Below are 18,744 nucleotides of genomic sequence, written 5' to 3'. Positions count from 1 at the left end.
GAGGAATCTGGTGCAGATTATTCCCTTATGGATATAAAACTTAACTGAAATGTTCTTCAAGAGAAATCTTCAGAGCTCTTTAGACAACTTCAGCTGTACCAAGCAAGACTGTACCCATGGGTAACTTATAAAGCTCTCCTAAATGGGCAGAGGTTTATACACTACATGTAGGCATGGCTGCAGCCAAGCTCTGTCAGACACACAAAATGAATACATCTCCCTGACTGAAGGCTGCTGCAATCAGTCCCAATGCCCTTTCTTACACAGTAATCCTGCTGATGTTTATACTCAGAAGTCCTCCAAGCAGAACTGAAAGGAAATGCTCCAGCATCTGAGTCTCTCACCAACTCTGAGAACATTAAAACAAAGTAAGACAAAAGAAAAGAACATAAAATAAACAAAATAAAATAACCAAGTCTCAGGCAAGCAGCCCACAGCAAGCTCAAGATAGAAGCACACACGACACAGTGTTCCAGCTTGGAGGTCTCTGTCTTCACATAATAGTTTTAGCATTAAGTATTTCTAATTTATTATCATTTGTAAGCATCTGGACAATCTGGCAACTGTGGCAGGGTTGGGATTTGAATCACAGGATAATAAGATCTGCACTGAAACCTGTAATCCAAACACATGAAGTCAGATGAGGCTATTAGTTACCGTGTGCCACTGATGGGTTAGCTTCAACCCCACATTTGCCACATGGTGAAGGTGTCGGGCTGCAAGAGAGGAGGGCTGGAAAGCTACTTTCAAATGGGCTTCTTGAGAGATGTTTACAGCAGACTAGTATGTTTTCTTGCCCCAGGGGAGGTGTCAGCAAGCCACAGCAGCGAGCACACTTCCAGCTTTCAGTCTCAATCTGAGGCACTGTCCTGGAGTCCTGTACCCCTAAATTCCTCTCCTGCCCGGACTTCGGGGGGGAAGGGGAAAAGCCGCCTGGTTTCCCCCCCCCTCGCCTGCCCTGCAGCCGAGAAGGGGGCGGGGACTGCCCCGTGAGTTCCCGCGCTGGAGCCGGGCTGGGATTGGCCGTGCGCTTTCGCGCCTAAAGTGTGGTAACTCTGCCCTTTGTCTAGCGAAGGGTATAAATATTGGGGGTCTTCCCGCCTTTGGGGTTCCCGCTTTGGATTTTGCCTGTGCCTGGACGAGTTCGCTCACTCTCCTGTGCCTGCACTGCAGAGAGACCAAAGGACTTGCCTTGGTGTTAGGCACACCTTTGTCTGCCTAACGACCCTTAACGACTCTTAACGACTCCTGTAGCCGCTGGAGGAGGAAGACCGACTGCACGAGCCAGCCTGAGTGAGTTATTTGGCTTAGCTTAATTTAGTAAGAAACCGCTATTAATTAATAGCAGACTCCTTTTCCAAAAACTGACTTCCAAATATATATAGTCAGATTATTAATGGTATCCTCGTAGAATTCTCATGCAACTGAACCTGTTTATCAAACGAAATTAATCTTTGTATATATAGTTGTGGGGGCGGGTTTTGTAAAAATAAAAAATATCTATTTTTGATAAATTTTCTTCTCGGCCACGAATTATTACTGCCCTCCGCAACATTATGGCGCAGCGAGCAGGGTAGTTCAATCATAGAATTTCTACAAGAAAAGGGATGCCTAATCACAGGTCTTGATTTAATTTGGGCTCAGAAAAATTGTAAAAATCCGGAGAAAATCCTGGAGAAATTAGCTGAGCGCTCAGACCCTGTGATTTCTGAGTCTCCAACGGAGCATTTCTCTGTTGTTCTGGGGTCAGTCGTGACCCAGACTCTGGCCGAATTTGAAAATTATGAAAAAAGAATTCAGGCCTTGGAAAAGGATTTATTAGCCGAAAAAGCTAAATGCCAAAGTATCTGGGAAAGCATGCTGGCGCAGACAAAGAGCCTGACCGCGGCACTGACTGCCCGGATGAAAGAAAGGCTTATAACGCCTGCAGACACCACCTCTTCGGTCTCCGTGTCTGAATTTGAATGGAGTGATTCGCGGGAATCGGGGAGAAAGGCAGAGAATGCCCCGAGGGGCTCTTCGGGGGAGAGGAGTTCCCCGAAACCAGGCACAAAAGACCCTGCTAGAGACTCAGAGAATTCCTCTGCACATGCCTCTGCGCGGCAGAAAGCCTCAAAGCCACGCAGAAAGCGCAGGTCCCGACCGGACTCTCCCGTAGCTAGCGGAGAAGAGAGCTCCGGCGAGGAGGGCGCCATGGTGCAGAAGCACGTGTTGCCTGTTATAAGAATTGAGTCCGTGAAGGGCAGAAAAGGCGCTGCAGGGACCACCGTGATCAAAAAACAGTTCACAGACGCACAGCTCAGTGACTTACAAGTCAAATATGCGAGAGATCCTGGAGACTCAGTCGCTGACTATGTGTATCGAGTGTCCCGAGCCGGTGGGGACCGGGTCCTTCTAGACTCGCAGGAAGCTGCTGGAGACTGGGGGGACGATGTGTTCCTGACACGTGAACCCGAGGGGACACACAGCCTCACCGCCCGGATAGCATACTGGGCAAGCAGTGTCCGTCCAGCCTACCGGGGGGAGCCGACGGAACTAAAGGTCACCAGCTCCTCTGAGCTCATCACTGCTCTCCGCAGACTTGCCTGTGTCCAGGCTATCTATGATAAGGGACATTATGATTGCCCATTTTATGCCCCTGTGGACCCGGAGAGACTGCACCCTATTATGAAGGGTTTGCCAGCAACTCTGCAAATCCAAGTAATGAAGAATGTTGAGAAAATTGAACGTGTGCTTGGAAAAAATGCAGAGAACGATGGTGCTAAAGAGCACGTAATGACTTGGGCTGAACTGTTAACTGACTTGAATGCCCATGGGCTGCAGTTTGGGTTTGGGTCTCCTGAAGGAAAAGGGGATGGGGAGAGACAGTCTCGTGCTTCTCCCCCAGAAAATCCCAGGACTCTGCGCAGGCAGGTCCGGCCAGTGCAGGACTGCCCCCCCAGGGGGACCGGTCCTTCAGGCTTCTCCCCGAGGGGAAGGGGCAGAGACCCACAGAGTGACTGGAGACCCAGAGAAAAGAACAGTTGGTATCTACAAGCCCTGACTTTAGGGGTACCAAAAACTGTTTTAAGGCAGCTGGCAGACTGGCAGCTGAAGGATCTAGTGCGGTGCCTTCAGAAATCGGCTGCAAAATCCAGAGGCAGCCGCGCCAGGGCCAGCGGCAGCGGCTCGCCCAGAAGCGGCAGCCCCCCCACTGAGAACTGCAGCTCGTCCCCAGACAGAAAGGTTAACCCTTTCTCGTCTCCCACACGGGAGGCAAAACACTGAATTACCGTAATAGTGGCTCGGCAGCTTTTAATGGTCAGCAGTCACGGGGAGAGCTACAGAAGCCCCCAGAATAAAGACCTGCTGCCTAGGTGAGCCACGTGGTCACTGACCACCTGCCCCAGTACAAAAGGCCAACCTATAGGGGTAGTGCCAATGGCATGGGGTAAACCCAGAGGCTTATATGCCTGGGAAGCCCTAGATGCAAATGGAAAAGGCCACCGGATCAGTGCACGGTGGATCGTCCCCAATTATTAATTGTCAAGCCTGGCCTTTATAGGCCGAGGCAGATTTTGTCTCCTTACAGGTTAAGGTCGAGGCAGAGGACCAGTTCCTGACCACCTGACCAGCACCTGGGAAAGGGAGAACCAGCTACACAAGGGATGGAGTCATATCACCGGGGTGGCCAGTGGATGATGGCATCAGGACCCACGGACTGTGACCTCCAGCCATGGACTCAGAGCATCCAAGGCTCTGCCATGAACTTGGTTGCTCTACCAGGAACAGAGCAATCTTCAAATTGACTGTGTAGCTTTATTTAATACTGTTTGGGCTATTGTTAAGCCTTGTTAAGTATTGTTAAATATTGTTGGGGCGATTAATATATTACCTATTGTTAATGTTGGAAAAGGCTAAGCCATATATATATATTAATAGGTTCCTAAATTGAAGGGGGATCACCTCTCACTCAAGTTCTAGACAAAGATGCTCATTACCACCGGGGTGGGATGTCCTGGAGTCCTGTACCCCTAAATTCCTCTCCTGCCCGGACTTCGGGGGGGAAGGGGAAAAGCCGCCTGGTTTCCCCCCCCCTCGCCTGCCCTGCAGCCGAGAAGGGGGCGGGGACTGCCCCGTGAGTTCCCGCGCTGGAGCCGGGCTGGGATTGGCCGTGCGCTTTCGCGCCTAAAGTGTGGTAACTCTGCCCTTTGTCTAGCGAAGGGTATAAATATTGGGGGTCTTCCCGCCTTTGGGGTTCCCGCTTTGGATTTTGCCTGTGCCTGGACGAGTTCGCTCACTCTCCTGTGCCTGCACTGCAGAGAGACCAAAGGACTTGCCTTGGTGTTAGGCACACCTTTGTCTGCCTAACGACCCTTAACGACTCTTAACGACTCCTGTAGCCGCTGGAGGAGGAAGACCGACTGCACGAGCCAGCCTGAGTGAGTTATTTGGCTTAGCTTAATTTAGTAAGAAACCGCTATTAATTAATAGCAGACTCCTTTTCCAAAAACTGACTTCCAAATATATATAGTCAGATTATTAATGGTATCCTCGTAGAATTCTCATGCAACTGAACCTGTTTATCAAACGAAATTAATCTTTGTATATATAGTTGTGGGGGCGGGTTTTGTAAAAATAAAAAATATCTATTTTTGATAAATTTTCTTCTCGGCCACGAATTATTACTGCCCTCCGCAACAGGCACACCTCCTTCTGCCTAAAGATCTTGGCTTTCACTTGCTTGTGGAGGGGCCCAAGAGTTTTGCTTTTCTGATGCAGTGCCCTGGGCTTCAATGTCTTTGCATTTCATTGTTCCTCCAGTGAATCATGGAAAAAAACCCTGAATGGCCTTTGGTAGCCCTTCAGGGAGCAAACATTTGTAGTGAGAAGACTGTTTTCCAAAGTAAGCCAACCTGCAAGCTTTGACATGGGATATGGTTTTGCAAGGTCCTTAGCCTAGACTAGAAAAGACCATGCACATACCTGAGCCACCAGCATCATATGCTGCTTTAGCCTAAAGGGGACTTTAGGCTAAGGGGACTTCATTCCCTCTCTATGTGGGCAGCAGAACTATTATGAAACACCCTGACACCTCTCAGTTTCTAAACTTAGGTGTTTTGTCATGCTAGCTAGATCCTGCCAACAGGCATTACAAGTCCTTGTCCAACCCCTGGTTGCACTTCCCAAGCCACTCTGCTCACGTGTTGGAAGTTGTGACAGCTCAGTTCCCCCCAGCTGGGACTGACAGTGTAGAAGCAGCACTTCCATCCACTCTACTGTCTGCTCCTCTTGGCTAGAAGGCCACGATGAAAGACATTTTAAAAGCAGATACACTTTTCAAACAGAGTTTGCACAAATGTGTCTCAAAAGGCTGACTTTTCCCATTCTTCCATGCCTCTACTTCCTTCCTTCCTGAACTCCTTCCTTCAGAATTCCTCCCCTTCTTCCTTCTGAATTCCTCCCAATTTCCTTCCTTCCAAACTTCTCTCTCCCTTCCTTCTTAATTCATTCCAAATTCATATTGAATTCATTCCTTCTGAATTCCTCCCCTTCTTCCTTCTGAATTCCTCCCAATTTCCTGCCTTTCAAATTTCTCTCTCCCTTCCTTCTGAATTCCTTCCAAACTCCTTTTGAATTCCTTCCCTCCAAATTCCTGCCCTCCTTCCTTAGGCTGACAAAACAGTTGCTGTAGTCTACTTTATGGACACAAGGAAGGGGTAGCATTGGATATTTCACCCCTAAAGGCAAAAAATAGCTAAGCTACTTCTATACAGATGTGAACCATTTTCCTTTTTATACTGATTTTCTTTTAACACCTAAAAGGTGATGTTTAATCTAAAATCTTCCAAGATATCAAAAAAAGAAAAATACAAACAAACAAACAAACAAAACCCACAAACAAAAGAACACAAACAAAAAAAACCCCAACCAAAACCACTTCTTTTTTAAGAAGGAAATGTCACGTTCCTTGACTTCTCTGTGGAATTAACATTGGGCTTCTGGCTTCACAGAGGGATGCTGAGGTGCTCGAGTGGTGCAGAGAAGGGTGATGAGGCTGGGGAGAGGTCTGGCAAACATGACCTATGAGGAGCAGCTGAGGGAGCTGGGGGTGTTCAGTCTGGAGAAGAGGAGGCTGAGAGGGGACCATATTGCCCTCTACAACTACCTAAAAGGAGGTTGTAGTGAGGCTGGAGCTGGTCTCTCCTCCCAAATTACTAATAATAGACAAGAGGAAATGTGCTCAAGTTGTGTCAGGGGAGGTTTAGGTTGGATGTTGAGAAGAAGTTCTTTACTGAGCAAGTGGTCAGGCACTGGAACAGGCTGCCCAAGGAGATGGTGGAGTCGCCATCCCCGGAGGTGTTTAAGAGGAGAGTGGATGTGGTGCTTGAGGCTATGGTCTAGTGATGAAGAATGCTGGGATGAAGGTTGGACTGGATAATCCTGGTGGTCCTTTCCAACCACAGCGATTCATAGTGATTAGATGTTGTGCTGAGTGATTTGGTGTAGTCAAGGACTTGTCAGTGTGAAACTAATAATTTGACTCGATGATCTTGAAGGTCTTTTCCAATCTAAGAAATACTGTGATTCTGTGACAAATAACTGCCTCCCAGTTTTGCTCAGCACTCATGAACAAAGCATCACCAGCTGCCCCAGGAGAGAAAAGGTGCTGCAGTAAATGATGCTCTTCTCTCAAGGCAAGAAAGCATAAAAGGTCACTTCCAAATGTCAGGGATCGAAGTTTCAAAGCTGATCTCCAGCACTGACCTGGGGAGTAATCATCATTCCCATTTTGAGTTATCAACTGTTGTGTCTTACCTTGAGAGCTATGATAGTATCTAACAGTATGAAAACTTTGATCCCTGGCCCAAAGAGTGCTGATCTCAAGAAGTGACAACTGGAGATCAGTGTGAAGCCAAGGAAAGGACTTACCCCAAGAAACTTCAAAAGATTTCTTTGGCAGCTAAGATTTCAGGGTTAAAGAAAGCATGGAAAGGGAATTTTTCAAGTATTTTTTGCAACATTTTGGTAGGTGAGTGAGGCCTATTGATTATTCAAGGCAGAAATGCAACAACCTAGAAGCTGTAGGACTGCATGGAAGGAAAGCCTTCCTGACACGGAGTATGCAGAGGTGAGAGACAGAGAGGATGTGCTGCAAGAGAACAAAATACACCACAAAGAGGAGGCATGACAAATATGTGCATGATGATGAGGCAGGACATAAAAATCTTGCTTTCACTTAAGCCTAGGGTTTAAGAAAGGGACTATGAGGTGCTGGAGATGGCATCATTTCACTGGAAGCATAAAACCAGAATCTGGATCACTTACTCTCATTAAAGATGTGCTGGCTTTACTTCACATAGATTCTGACCCCAGGGATTTTAACCCAGGCATGCTGGCCAAACTCCAGTATAGGTCTCCATATGCTGCTTTCCTACAATTCACCCCACCATTCCACCTAAAGCACTTGCTCCTAGAAATGCTGCCACCGTGGCAGCACACAACCTCAAATCAATATCAAATGATAAGCAATAAACCTGCTCTACAGCTCTGGCTCTGCATGGATCTCTCTCAGTCGCGACCCTTGCAGATAAGTGCGTGCATAGAAATGATTTTAGATTATCAAAGGTACCATCACAAGCACAAGAGCCTCCTATGTATGCATCTGCAGTTATGGCCATTCACTTGCATGTCTATATAGCAAGATGCCACGACAGCACAGCATAAAAATTGCTACCCAGTTCCTGCCATCACAGCTCCGATTGAGACTGCAGCTGGGGAAAGGGATAAAGCATAAAGGAAGATAATAAAGGAAAAGACACCTCCGTTTGCCTTGCTGAGATGGCCTTGAGTGGTTATTACCCAGTAGTTCAAGCTGATTTGTTCTGCCTGTGAGTTTTGATTTGGAAATACAGGAAGCCTGAGGAAAGGGATATGAAGTGACCTGTAGTTGGGACTTATATTTTTCCTTCCCCAGTGGGCATCCCTGCGCACCTGCTCGTGGTGTAATAGTGCAATAAATTGAGTGCATATCTATATCCACAAAGGGTCAAACTCTGCTCAAAATTACACCCCTGTAAATCCCAAATAACTCCACTGGCCTCAACGGAGTTATTTGGCACAGATTTACACTTGTGTAACTGAGAGATGGTTTTAAGCTACAGTCTGAAAAGAGTTTCACCTTCAGGGTAAGAAAAATGCTACTCATGTCAGTTGTTGTTACGTTTAAAATAACCAGAAGGAATTCACCTGGATGGGATCCATCCACAATCCATGACATTCATATGAACCTTTTTTCCCTTGGTTCTGGTGTGCATGAAAAGATGTCAAATTTTAATACACAGTGCATCCATATCTTTTCTTTTGGAAGGATTGCTACGCCTCAGATCAATCATATAGGGAAGGGTGTCTATAATGATACCACATTTGTCTCTGAGATGCTACAGGATGCTCCACACTGCATCTCCTTCGAAGCCAGGCATCACTTCTGTTTTCAAAGCATGAAAAATGGCTCATGTTCATGACATAAAATGCAGCCAGTACATGAAGCAGAGCACTAAACTCAGACTCCAGTTACATCACACAAGTCCAGAAGATCCCTAACCACTTACACTCCCATGACTGCCCCATCCCTGGAGGTGTTTTAAGGCCAGGCTGGATGAGGCTCTGGCCAGCCTGATCTAGGACAGGGTGCCCCTGCCTATGTCAGGGAGGTTGGAACTAGATGATCCTTGTGGTCCCTTCCAACCCTGACTGATTCTATGATTCTCTGATTCTATAACTGCAATGCAGCTCACTTCAGAGAGGGTCCTGCAGCTCGGAGGCTGCTGCACTGCCAACAGACCACACAGGTCACCCTTCTGCTACACTGTGACCTATAGACACACAGGTAAGGAGCAGAAGGTGCAAGAATGAGAAAATACAGGCTGTCAATTGTGACCTTTTGCATGCATCGATCCTAGATTGAGCTGAATTCCTTTAAAATATCTGAGCCATCAGTGGTGATGTCAGAAGGCTTTTGGCTCTAAGGGTTCGCAGAGTAATTCTCTCGAGGTCTCCTCACCTCCTCCTGGCTCCATGTTGGAGATAGCAAGGGCACCATCTGACACACACTCCTGCCAAACAGCTACATTTCATTAAGATACAGCAGAAAGGTATGTGAGTTTGCTTTGCAACCCTATTAGAGCTTACAGTCATCCACAGAACAGCTTTAGTTAGAAAGACAAACTTTGTTCTTCGAATAACCTCAGCTTGAACTGAGTCCTGGAAGGACTATCTTTGAGTTAAGGTAATACAAAGCAATAAAGCTTCCTGAGAACAGAAGACTGCCAAAGTTTAAGTGGTATATTTTATGATCTGGATTATTGTCCATCGGGGGGACTCAGATGAAAACACAGACTCATTTCATTTAGGTCTCTCATTGTGATTTGAACCATGATTCAAATTGCTAATAAAAATACTCAGAGAGAAAAGCTAGTGCTTTATCCACTACATACCAAGCCTTGCTGGCCCTCTTCTGAAAAAAAGTCACAGTAATCCAAGGTCAAATAATACATGTGCAACAACTTCCACAGTTGTGCACATGTGCAGCAATATTCCATGGAATTTTAGCTTAGAATCATAGAATCAACCAGGTTGGAAGAGACCTCTGAGATCATCCAGTCCAACCTAGCACCCAGCCCTAGCCAGCCAACTAGACCATGGCACTAAGTGCCTCATCCAGGCCTTTCTTCATCCAGGGACTGCAACTCCACCACCTCCCTGAGCAGCCCATTCCAATGGCAAATCCCTCTCTCTGTGAAGAACTTCCTCCTAAGCTTTCACTATTTCATCTCTTTCAAGAGCACAAACCACATACAAAGTGATGCATGGTGGGGCATACCAGATGTGATTAACAACGATTATGCAAATCACCTGCAACAATAAGAGCAAAAAGAAGGATGCCTGAAGTATCTCTGCAGAAAGGCAGAAGATTTTGTGCAGTAAATCGTCCCTCCCTCTTGGACTCACTCGGGGAAGTGGTCAATACAGTGAGAATATTCCCTTCTGTTATTGGAGACACAAAATTACATGTGCAAAGATGATGTACCAAGCAGATCAACATCTGCACCTCAGGAAGACAATCATGTTAGCAAGTGATCAAAGGCAGGTTTATTGCTTCCTCCTCGAGGGAATGGGATTCAAATGGTCCAGTTTTTGCAAGTAGGATGAGAACCAAAAAAACCCAACACCCAGATCTCTAAATAAAACTGACTACAAGCAGCTATATTCTCTCATTCAAGATGACAAATGGCCTGGCTTTTCTGAAAGGTCCTTAGTCAGACTCCATTTTCAAATATTCAATTCAGAAAAAGGAAAAAAAAAAAGCCTAAGCTTTACAGAGCACTGAGTAACAAAACTCTGCCAACATGTTTTCTCTCACTTAGTCCTAGACAGAAAAAACCCCAACATAAACTGCAAGCTATATCTGAGCCAGGAGAAAACAAATAACTCTTTTTTTTTTTCTCTGACATGAGACAAATGGTCCCCAGAGGTTGGGTCTGCCAACTCAGAAAGGCAGCAGAGCACCTATCTTGTCCTAAAGAAAAAACAGAAGTAGCCTGAAACACATAGAGTCATAGAATGATAGAATCAAGCAGGTTGGAAGAGACCTCCAGACTCATCCAGTCCAACCTAGCACCCAGTCCTGTCCAATCAACTAGACCATGGCACTAAGTGCCTCAGCCAGGCTTTGCTTCAACACCCCCAGGGATGGCAACTCCACCACCTCCCTGGGCAGCCCATTCCAATACCAATCACTCTCTCTGCCAACAACTTCCTCCTAACATCCAGCCTAAATCTCCCCCAGCACAACTTGAGGATGTGTCCCCTTGTTCTATTGCCTGGGAGAAGAGACCAACCCCCACCTGGCTACAACCTCCTTTAAAGTAGTTGTAGGCAGAAATACAGTGCAAAAAAGGCACAGAATAGAGAAGAAGCAGCTCCTTGTCTCAACACAGCACCTTACAGTGCAAGAGGAAAAAGAACTCACATAAACATTTTTATTTCTAGCAATATGCTGTTGACAGGAGTTCGTGTCAGCTTACAAGTCCTGGCCTGCTTTTATGGTCACTCTCCATTACTGCTGATGGGTAAAAATTGTTTCTCCCTCTGAAAAAGTTAAGGAGTTTCAAAAACGTTCCCTTCGGACAGAAGACAACTCCTTCTCTTCTCCTTCTTCCCATACTTGCATGTAAAGCCAGAATCACAGCATCTCATAGCGCAGGCTCACAGGATGTTAGGGGTTGGAAGGGACCCAAGGAGATCATCGAGTCCAACCCCCCTACCAGAGCAAGACAATACTATCTAACACAGATCACAGAGGAACACATCCAGATAGACCTTGAAAGTCTCCAGTGAAGGAGACCACAACCTCTCCAGGGAGCCTGATCCAGTGCTCTGTGACCCTTACAATAAAGAAGTTCCCCCTTGTGTTGAGGTGGAACCTCTTCTGCTGCAATTTACACCCATTGCTCCTTGTCCTATCACAGGGAGCAGTGAGCAGAGTCTGTCCCCCACTCCTGGCCAGCCCTCAGATATTTATAAACATTTATTAGATCTCCTCTCAGTCTCCTCCAGACTAAGCAGACCCAGGTCCCTCAGCCTCTCTTCATAAGCCATGCCCTCCAGCCCCCTAATCATCCTCATAGCCCTCTGCTGGACTCTCCAGCAGATTCCTGTCCCTCTTAAACTGGGGGCCCAAAACTGAATGCAGTATTCAAGATATTTGTTGTCCTGCTTGAGGACATCCTCAGTAATTTGCATGAAGTGGAACTTTTTGTATGGGAGAGATCAAGAAACACTCTTTTCCAAGTGTTTGAGGTACAGGACCTCCCACCTCCCTAAGGTGCCAGGAAAGCCCTCTGGGTTACTCGGTGCTCTGGTTTCTTTTGCTCTCACAGCTTGTCCAGAAATTCTGGGCTGAACCTGAAGTCTCTGTCTCTCAGTGACAGTTTTGCCAAAAGCAGAATGCATTTGCAAATCATCGTTGTCCACTCCAAAATGCACTCTGTCAAAAAATATTCCAGGCTTCTGGAGTCTGAGATTGATTACTCAAGCACTGACTGTTTTGTGTCACTGCTGTGACTGGAAACTGACCCTGCAGTGAGAAGCACACAATATAAGAAGTGCTGCTCTAGTGGAAGATGCGACTCAGCCATTGTTTGCACATCTCTATTGGACTCATGGAATCTACAGTCCAGAGAGTAAATGCCCTTAGACCTGTGTCAGCAATTGGTTTGACACCAAAAAAAAAGAGAAATAACTTTATTCAGAATATCAGATATGTTTTGGTCTTTAACAGTATCTGTAATCCATTGTTCACTGAATGCTTCTGACTACACAGATAGCTCAGACTGAGAACCTAAAAGTCAGCCTAAGGGCCTGGAGAATAAATCTTATGAAGAGCCACTGAGAGAGCTGAGTCTGTTTAGTTTGAAGAAGAGGAGACTGAGGGGAGACTCATCACTGCCTACAGCTACCTGAAAGGACATCGTAGAAAGGCTGCTGCTGGTCTCTTCTCACAGGTAAGTAGTGACAGAACAAGAGGGAATGGCCTCAAGCTGTGACTGGGTAGGTTTAGACCGAACATTAGGAAACATTTTTTCACAGCAAGAGTGGTCAGGCATGGAAATGAGCTCCCCAGGGAGGTGGTGGAGTCACCAACCATGGATGTGTTTCAAAGTCGTTTGGATGCGGTACTTGAGGATATGGTTTAAGGGTGAACTTTACAGAGCAGGGATAATGGTTGGACTTCATGATGCTGGGGGTGTATTCCAACCAGAATCTTTCTGTGGTTCTGTGATTTATGTTGACCTCCATCTTTGAATCACACTCACTACCATGTCCAGATTAATAAGGATTAAATTAACCCATTCTAACAAAAAGCTGAGGAGCTGATTTCGTGCAGGACACAGGAGGTATGAAGTGAAAACACCCATTCATGCATCTTGAATATGAGCTGCATTATTGGGCTCCTCAATTCAAGAGAGATGTTGAGATACTGGAACGTGTCCAGAGAAGGGTGACAAAGCTGGTGAGGGGCCTGGAACCCAGCCCTGTGAGGAGAGGCTGAGGGAGCTGGGGGTGTGCAGCCTGCAGAAGAGGAGGCTCAGGGCAGAGTTCATTGCTGCTACAACTACCTGAAGGGAGGTTGTAGCCAGGTGGGGTTGGTCTCTTCTCCCAGGCAACCAGCAACAGAACAAGAGGACACAGTCTCAAGTTGTGCTAGGGGAGGTGTAGGCTGGATGTTAGGAGGAAGTTGTTGTCAGAGAGAGTGATTGACATTGGAATGGGCTGCCAAGGTGGAGTCACCATCCCTGGGGGTGTTCAAGAAAAGACTGGATGAGGCACTTAGTGCCATGGTCTAGTTGATTGGCTAGGGCTGGGTGCTAGCTTGGACTGGATGAGGCCGGAGGTCTCTTCCAACCTGCTTGATTCTATGATTCATTCATTCTATGATTCAATGATTCTACGATCTCAATGCGACCCCTTTTCAGTGAAGATTTGCAGCCATTGGATCTGCATGAGCACAAAAAAATGTATTGCTCATTTTTTCTCCTATCTTTGCTACCTTGCCCAGTAAGGAAGCAAAGACAGGCTATGTGACCAAGCACAAATAACAAACAGTAAAAGAGCTCATAAACAAACCTCTAGTCTGAAAACTCTTGCTCCAACTTCTTCTGCAGAAATCTTATGAATACTGAACACAACCATGGCTAATTGGACCAGTTGGTCCATTGTGGATTCTCTCAAGCTGCATGGGTTTATTAATATATGCATGACAAAAAAATTCTCAATAAATATACATAAATATATATATATATAGAACCTGTCAGATTTATAAAAGCCAGACAAATCCTCCATTTTTCTGTTCATGACCTCTCTAAATCCCTTCACGGAAGATCCCAGACCTCAACTGCATTCCTCAAGGATTTACAGGGCACCGGAGGAACAGCAATCAGCTCCAAATGAATATGTGCATTCAGAAGTACATGGAGGCTTTTCCAGCTTTTCAGGTATTTCACTCAGATTAATCTTCCTGGAGGCACTGGATGGATTTGCAAGAGCAATTTTAAACGCTGCTCCACTCTGCCACTTTTCAGCACATCCACTGTGTCTTGTTGATGGGAATAACCTCCGTGTAACCACAGGCGAAAGGAAGAGCAGCTGGAGTACTGAAGGGAACCCACAAACTCGGGTTAAAAGCAAAAAGCCATGGACTTAAGAAGATGTACTCCTCCTGGAGTAATGTGAGCCAAGACTGTAGATCAGATTCTGATCTGTCACTGTGTTGTTAACCTGAAGTCCTGGCACTGATTTCTGCAGAGCCACCCTGGATTTAAAGCCTGATTCAAAGCCTGCCACCAGTTGACAGTCAGTTTGTAACAGCTGGTTATTCCAGCATAAGAATTTAGCCTACAAAAAGATAAAAATGCTTCTACAAGCACTCCATTACAACATGCTTTGTACTAGCCTGCATACTGCTGTGCCAGTTTGAAGCTAGCTGGAATATTTTGGTGAGAAGAGCTAGATTACAGGCTGTGAAAAGGACACAATGGTGATGTCTGCTGCACTCATAGGTTTGCTGAGACGTATAAAAACAAGAACATAAATATAGATAACAGAGTTGCTCTCTGGCTCTGGCTGCCTCTCTTCTCTCCCTAACCTGCTGTCTGTGTAACTAATCCATCTGCTTCCTAACCCCTCTGGCTGATTCTCCAAACTCACCTTGAACGTAAGGCAAAGTCTGGGATAAGGTAGAGGGGTGGAAGGGAGGTGGAAGGGTGGTTGGGAGCCCCTCCTGGGGCTCTGGTTTCTGGGAGGGCTGCTGTGTTTCTGTATTACCTTTTAACTTGTATATATAGCTGTATATATTGTAAATACCTGCTTGTGTGTTGTGCTAAGCTGTAAATATAAAGCTCCATTCTATTTTCCAGCTCAGCTGAGCCTAGTCTGGGTGATTTTCACAAGAGTTGGGGGGGGTAACACCCAAACCACCACAAATACTTAAGCATGGTTTACTATTTTCTCCTGTTTGTTTAATCCATGTTTATCTCCTGCTCCAATTATAATTATATACACAGAGAAGCAAATTTTATTCACCCTTTCTGCTATGCTCTTCATTTTCATGAAGACAAAGAAAAACACTAGAAGGAAAGCAAGGAAAAGGAGTATAGAACAAATGCATCACTACAGAGTAACAGTCAGAACACAAATTACTTTTCTTTCTTCTTTGCACCCATCCTATGTTTTATCTGGGATAAGTTATTATTCATGCTTCATACCATGTTTTGATATTGTCTGCTAAGGCATGAAAATGTCTTCAGATATGGATGCAGAATAAAGAAAATATGGTTAGTATGCTGTCAAGATTTGCCTTGCTAATTAAAAATGACATTGTTATTGTGCACAGATTTCCAGTTCAATATTTACATAGATAACAGGATGAGCTCCTTTCTAAATGGTTCAGTATGAATTAGATTAGGGAGAGATGATTTATTTGGGTCAATAGAAATAGATCTCCCCAGTTGTGCTGGAGATGTGAAAAATACGAATGGCAGCTGCTGTGTTTAAAGCTGCAGGTTCTGAAGAAAGCTCTATACAATCCCTAAACAATGGTTTGAAAAGGAGAAGGCTGCAAGGAGCTTTCTTGCTCTTCCCTCTTCTGCCTTTCTAGGTAGAGGCTTCATTGTACACCCCCAGCAGTGTTGAGCGCCATAGGAAGCGATGGTCAAATATTTGTGTGTGTGAAAAATTGTGATAATCAGAAAGAGAACACAGAGCAGATTTTTTTTTCCCTTTAAAAACTAACTTTTTCAAATCCAACAGCTGTTCCCTTTCAAAAGAAAAAGGTTCTGTTTCTCACAGAAGTGTGTTTGGTTGCCTGAGTTTTTTCTTCTCTTGGCAAAACTGTGGAAGCTCCTCAAAAACTGGGAAGATCAAAACCAAGCTTTGCAGGGAAAACTTCCTCTGAACAAGGAAACATTGGCCAGCTGTAATTGTTAGTGAGGCTGTAGGCAGAGTGACTGGGGGAGGAAAGGGTGAGCAAGCCAGCAGTAGTGGGTGCTTGTGTCTTTCTGAAAGAGCAGTGTGGGACACGGCAGGGGCAGGTCGTTCTGCTCAGGGATGTTGCATTTACTGACTCTATGTCAGGGCTCCAGCTGTGCTCTCCCCAGGCCTTTCACTGCCTCTGCTGATGGTGGGATTTCAGACTGAGATGAATTTTCATAGAATCATAGAATCAATCAGGTTGAAGAGACCTCTAAGCTCATCCAGTCCAACCCAGCACCCAGCCCTAGCCAACCAACTAGACCATGGCACTAAGTGCCTCATCCAGGCTTTTCTTCAACACCTCCAGGGATGGTGACTCCACCACCTCCCTGGGCAGCCCATTCCAATGCCAATCACTCTCTCTGGGAAGAACTTCCTCCTAACATCCAGCCTAGACTTTCCCTGGCACAACTTGAGACTGTGTCCCCTTGTTCTGTGGCTGGTTGCCTGGGAGAAGAGACCAACCCCACCTGGCTACAATGTCCCTTCAGGTAGTTGTAGACAGCAATGAGGTCACCCCTGAGCCTCCTCTTCTCCAGGCTAAACAATCCCATCTCCCTCAGCCTCTCCTCATAGGATTTATGTTCCAGGCCCTTCACCAGCTTTGTTGCCCTTCTCTGGACATGTTCCAGCACCTCAACATCTCTCTTGAATTGAGGGGCCCAGAACTGGACACAGATGAACACACAGACCACGAAGACTCAGAGCAGCAAGATCCAGCAGGAGATGGGGGCACGACTGCTTCCATATTGCTTGGCCATGGTATGTGCCCTGCATCAGGTGGTATTTGGGGGTGAGGCATAACAGCTCCTTCATTTCAATTCCTTCAGATGCCAGAGTTCAATCATATAAATATGGCTAAAATTATGCCTCTGCATGACCAAATAAATGAACAAATAAATACAGTTTCTTGCACAGTTTGGCCAACCAGAAATTGGATTTTCTCCCACCAAAACAGACCTCCCTCCCACAAGAAAAATCTAGAAACTTGAAGTGCTTTTAAACCCCCACATACTAAGTATATATTTTCTATGTTGCAGGCTGCAGCTTTTTTCCACCCAACACATGGTAAGGATTATATTTGAATAAAGATTTAACACTCATAAATGGTTTCTTTTAATATTGCTGTAAAGTAATGGTTCTTTTATGGGCGAATTTAAATGTAATTCCCCTAGGTACAGCTGTGCCAAACAGTATGGTATCATTTTATGCAGCCATAAGCAAGGAGGCACATTGATCCACAGTGCCTGTGGGCAGAGTGTGGATTTTATTAGCCAATATGAGCTGATGACCCACGAGCAGAGTCAGCTTTTGCATCTTGTAAAGTCAAACGTTGTAAAGGTACCACCACGTGCAGAGAGCAAGCGGTTTCCAGCCTGGAACAGCTGAGAAGCCTCCAGGCTCAGGGAGTGACATCTCTTCAGCTTGCAAACTTTTTTCACAGCACCACTACCTGCTCAGGCTTCAGCTCTCCTGGCAGGGATGTGTTTAGGCTGCCTTTACGCGCACTACTGAAAAGCTGGTGTCAAACCCTCTGTCTACTGATTACTGCCTTTTCCAGCATCTGCCCAGCTGAGCCAGCCATCAGGCTCTCTGTGGCCTCGGGCAGAAAGTGAGCTTTTTCCCTCCCATGGCCACCCAGGAGGGCTTGCATCGCTGCCTAACTCAGCCTAGCAGCAGCTGGCACACACAACCAAACACGAGGCTGTTTCAGATTAAAACTGAGCTGTGCTCCCAGCCCAGGGTATTACATGGCACAGATACTCAAAGCTCTTTCCAGCCTCACAAGGAGAAGCATTTGGTGACTTTTCAGAACTCACCATGAACTTTCATCCAGAACTTGTTGCTGGAATGGGTGATTACTGCCTGATTTTAAAGCATTCTTGTCTTTAAAGAAAGGCAGGATTGTTTTGATGCCTCGTTTATGCAACGCTGCATTCCTTGAACTAGTAAGGATGCCATTGTTCACGAAATAATCATCCTGGGGAAACTACAGACAAGGCTGGGATGGGCCTAACTGTTTAAAACAATAGTCTGTCCCCTTGCAAAGTGTCACATCATGATTCTATTGCCACAAGGGCAGATGACAAGGAATTATTTATGCATCTTCCTGACGTTATTTCCTTTCCTTAAAAAAAAAATCTCAGTTTTTGATGGCCAGAATACTGAAAATACTCTACAAAATATCCCATCATAAACATCATGCTCACCCCCAGACACTGGAGGCTTCCCATGCTCTTCTGCATTCCATGATAGACAAGCTCCTGCCAAAACAAACCACATCAGATCAATCACCCCAGTGGAATGAATGAGAAAATTTGACTCAAAGCCCACCTCAGAGCAGCCACTTGGCAGGGCTTGATGCCATCCATGCCACAGATGAAAAAATACTCTTTATTTATCTCAGTCAACTTCTCATCAGCCAACTAAAAGGCATCCCAAACTTCTTTTGGATCATAGAATCAGAGAATCAACCAGGTTGGAAGAGACCTCCAAGATCATCCACTCCAACCTAGCACCCAGCCCTGGCCAATCAACCAGACCATGGCACTAAGTGCCTCAGCCAGGCTTTGCTTGAACGCCTCCAGGGATGGTGACTCCACCACCTCCCTGGGCAGCCCATTCCAATGCTAATCACTCTCTGTCAAGAATTTCCTCCTAACATCCAGCCTA

Source organism: Pogoniulus pusillus, chromosome 28 (assembly GCF_015220805.1).
Source record: "Pogoniulus pusillus isolate bPogPus1 chromosome 28, bPogPus1.pri, whole genome shotgun sequence".
In the NCBI taxonomy this organism is placed as follows: domain Eukaryota; kingdom Metazoa; phylum Chordata; class Aves; order Piciformes; family Lybiidae; genus Pogoniulus; species Pogoniulus pusillus.
This window is presented reverse-complemented; position numbering follows the sequence as displayed.